Consider the following 5,000-nt stretch of genomic DNA (forward strand, 5'->3'; position numbering starts at 1 on the left):
ACAAAGAACAGTTCGTCAGGAATCTTGCTAAGGAGGTTGAAGGCCATTTCTTAGTAAATGACGTTCGCCCTGCCTACCAAGCCGGGAGAAATCTGAACTCCAAGCCTTCCTTGTAGATGACTGCAGTCCACACAGTGGATGGACAGATCATCTCAGATCATGTTGGGGTTCGTAAATGTTGGGCTAAATATTCTGAGCAGCTGTATCAGACCCTCCAGCAGTTCGTCTGGATGCTAGTCGTGTCACAATACCTGTGCCAGACCCATCCATCAGCAAGGGACATCCTATCCTAAGATTAGGGAGGTGGGAAAGCTACAGGCATATGTGATAATCCTGCTTAACTGCCAAAGGCTGGGGGCGAACCTAAGCACGGGGCTTGTATACGGTCTTGACTGCCATCTAGCAGTCTGGTTTCATTCCCCCTGATCTGTTAAGGGGTGTGGCCATCCCTCTCTGGAAGGGGAAAGGGGATCAATGGGACTGTATCAACTACTGTGGCATCACAATATACCAAGTAAGGTTTTCGCCCACATTCTTCTGAAATGGATCCATGACCACCTACTAAGGCATCAGAGACCGGAGCAGTCTGGATTCACTCCTGGCATATCCTCGACCACATCCACTACGAGTCATTGTGGAACTCGGTCGTGAGTTTAATCGTGGACTACTTGCAGCTTACAGTGACCTCAAGTTGGTGTTTGATTCAGTGCATCACGAAACGTTATGGGAAATCCTGACACAGGGGAATTCCAACACAGATTATTAGTTTAATGGTAAGTCTATATACTGATACTGAAGGTTCTGCAAAGTGTCAAACTTCTTACCCGTTAACTCAGGGGTGAGACAAAGCTGTGTCCTTGCACCAACCCTTTTCAACACTTGCATGGACTGGATAATGGCCAGAGACTTTGCCGACGGCGGTCCTATCCTATCTGAATCTTTGGAATCGCTGGTGGCGGCTCTTGATGCATAGAGCATTGAGGCGAAGCCCTTGGGCCTACAGGGTTCTAGGACCAAGACCAAGGGCCAGGATTTTGGGGACCTGTTTGGAGAATCTTTTCAGTCGTTAGATGCTTGTGGTGAGGACGTTGAAGTCACAGAGAGCTTTACATAACATGGTCGATGTCTCTGGGCCGCCAGACCAAGAAGTCAGTAGACAGATTGGCCAGGCAACAGGAGCCATGAACTCAATCAACAAGAGCATTTGGAGATGTTGGTACCTATGCAGGAGGACAAGTCTTCAAGGCCTTGGTACTGCCTGTTTTGCTCTATGAAAGCCTTAGAGTCTCGTCTTGGTGCCTTTTTTTAACAAGTCTGTATGCCAGATCATGGGGTATAGTTGGCAGGACCATGAGTTCAACCGACGGCTATATCGTAAGACTGGCATGAGACCTGTTACTTGCAAAATCCGGGATCACCAACTCAGACTATATGGGCACTTAATTCGTTTCCCTGTGGATGACCCTGTCCATCAGGTTGCCCCTTTGTGAGATAATCCTGGGTGGAGGAGGCCCGTGCGACAGCCAAGGTGGGCATTGCTTGGGCAGCTCGACCAGACCTGGCACGAGGACTAGAGATTGAGGTTCGCCATGAGGGACCACGTGGCTGGAAGCGAAGGATGGATGTGGCCATGCGCCCCCGTCGACGTTAGCCCTCCGCTGATATATATATATGTGTGTGTGTGTGTGTGTGTGTGTGTACATATGTATATGTATATGTATATATATATATATATATATATATATATGTGCATATATATGTGTGTGTGTATATGTATATGTGTATATATATAGTTGTGTACCATGGATAAAGCGTATTTATGCTGAGACAGACGCTTAATTAGACTGGCGCCTGTCTCACCAAAGTACTGCATATCACAGGAGACACAAGGAACAGCATAGGTGCCCGCCTTCGAGGTAAAAGGAGGCCTGGTGTAGACCAGGTTGCAATGGAGAAACCTGTAAAGGTAATCCTGCAAACACACATATACAAGGCTGTGGTATGTGTGTGAGGGTTCCTACCTACTACCAATGTACGCAACGAAAAATGAGGAAAATACAAGTGAAGTATATGAAGGAGATACATGACATTCATTTACATTAATATGTTAAGAAAGTAGGAGTAAATGTGTAATCTCTTTCTTCTTCCACGTCCAAGATGTTGAAGAAAAGAAGAAAAAAATAAAATCAGAATTGTCTTTTATATCGCAAAATATTGCTAACATTTCCACACAACTCTGTAACTTATTGTATCGTGAAAATGTAAACAGCATGAAGGATGGCACTTGTATATAGATACGAGTAAAAATATAATAATACATCACCTAGATAATTCCTTTTATGCCATGTACCCGCATTACGTGAATGGCAGAAACCAGTATGAATATACTGAGTAGTATTTCATACATACATACATATATATTTTATGTATATATAGATATGTATATTTATATAAATATATATATATATTTATATATATATATACGTTTATATATATATATATATATATATATATATATAATATGAGTGTGTGTACGCACATATGTATGTATACATACACACACACATGTATGTATGTATGCCCACACATTTATATATGTATGTATGCATGTATACACACGAAACATACATACATACATATATATACACATTTATATATATGTATATATATGTGTGTGTGTGTGTGTGTGTGTGTGTGTGTGTGTGGTTAATGGTCAGAAGAAACAAATGCGCTAGACATCGGTCAAAAAGGGTACTCAAAAGGTTTGCAGAGCTAGAAGCAGATGAAGAACGAGAACGGGAGGAAGAGGGAGAGCGGTTGCACTGTTGAGAGGAGGACAATAAGGGTGAAGAACAATAATAATGAGGGTGGGGGTAGACAGTGAAGAAGACTGTGCAGTAGAAAATGGAGAGGAGGATATTGGAAGAGAGGAAAGAGTGTATTCTGAAAGTTGAGTAATAACCTGGGTGGATGACTCGGAATGGATAGAGTTAACAACAAACATCGAGGAGGGGTATTAGTAACAGTGGTCGGATCTGTGGTCAAAAGAGAGGCAGGGGTCGGGAAACCAATGAAATCAAATTTAGATAGGCTAGAGGATGAAGGGGCGAGCCTTAACAAGATGTTTTACCCTTGTTAAGCCCTTAACAGGTGGAAAATATCTTCATTTTTGGCCATGGTGAGCCTGAAACTTGTCTTGGGTGCGACCATAAATTGCATCCAGTGATGAGGCTCTTGTTCGGGAGATCTGGAGTTTTGGGGAAAGTGGAGCTGCCCCTTAATCATCCTTACTCCCTCTTTCACCCAGAGACGTAGCACCTGAAAGGGTCCCAGATATGGGGTTACATAACCTAATGTTAGGCAACAGTAACATTCGTACCTAGAACTGGCGGAAGAACCATTTTGATGGTCAATGGTAGTTCCAAGGATAATAGTAGTCAGGATAGTTATCCTGACTTTGGCTGCTGTTCCGCGGGTGGAGTAGTTCTGGGGGTCTGCTTCACCTATTACCTCTTTGTACAACCATGATAATGTAACCTAACTATAAGTCTGTCCTCGGCAAGCAAAGAGAAAGGCTGCGGACAGAGATAGTTGGAGGCAATTGGTTGCCAACCTCCGGACCGGAAATTGTACTTGATGTCTGAATGAGCCTGAAACAGATAAGAAGTAACGGTCCCCATGAGGGTGAAAGGCATGGCGATTTCCCAAGGGAATACCGTGCCCATGGCTCCCGGAGGCCGTTCATGATTGACACAAAGCTTGGGGTATCAATCCTTCTAATGTTTACGGTTTCTCCCTTGTATACTTTATTTTGATCAACTGTTCCATTTGCAATTCCTTCCTTGGCGCAATTGGAACTCTTCCCCTCGACTCATTCCATTGTTTTGTCCCCGGGCCGGGAATGTATAGATTTTTTCTTTCTTTCTTTCTTTCTTTTTTTGTTTTATTATTTTTTTTTTTTTTTTTTTTTTTTGTGTGTGTGTGTGTGTGTGTGCCTCTGGCTTTAGCATTCATCTGATTTCAGGACATTACCCATGTACTCATACTTAGAGCAAGATTTTATAGAAAATTTCCAAGGGCACTCGGTGGGAGTGTTTTAGAGGGATACAGTGCATTAAGTCTAATACTGACTGATGTATGTATTTTATGACATGATATTATTGAACCATTAAGCTGGCAGCGACCTATTATTGCAGTTAGGGTCCCACCAGTCCCCAGTGCCAAAGACGAAATTGTACTGCACTGAACCTGAAGTAGCTTCGTACGCTCAGAGATTCCATGCCTTTTTCTTCCCCAAGGTATTAATTCATAGGCACAAAGAACAATAGGACGATTTTACGGAAAGAAACCACTTTCCCTCCTTGCATCTTTCCCGCATTTGACCGCCCAAACACTATGATAGGTGCTATTATTGGTAGGATTATTGACTGGCATCTTGTGCGAGCCTGTGAGCGTGAAAACACTATATCGAGCAAATCCCAGGTTGTAAGGTTTTAGTAATTATTGTTCTAATGCTCTCTCACACACACATGGATATACAATGCTAATAATGATGAATAACGTTCTTTACCGTGATTACTATTTTATTTTTCAGTCAATAGCATTTATTAATATGACCTTATCATCTTACAACAGACTATAAATCATTTTTGTGAAATATCTCTTTACTGAGAGTATAAATATGTTATATTTTCTGTTCCCTGTTACGAAAGACCTGCGTGTGGAGAATACATATATAGTTTTTTTCGCTTGTTTTACGGTGCCCTATAAGATATCTGGCACTGATCCATTGCAACACACGATAGCACAAAGCCTCGGGTCTCTTAAATAACTGAAACTAGAAAAGAAAAGAAAAATACAAGAAATAAGTTTCCTGGGTGCGTCTATATGTATTATTAGTATGTGAAATATTGCGCATTTCATGTTCAGTAAAATTATATGAAATATATGGTGTGTATATATAGATTATATCTGTGTATGTATTATATGTATATATATAT

The sequence above is a fragment of the Penaeus chinensis genome, chromosome 9, assembly GCF_019202785.1.
Source record: "Penaeus chinensis breed Huanghai No. 1 chromosome 9, ASM1920278v2, whole genome shotgun sequence".
NCBI lineage: Eukaryota > Metazoa > Arthropoda > Malacostraca > Decapoda > Penaeidae > Penaeus > Penaeus chinensis.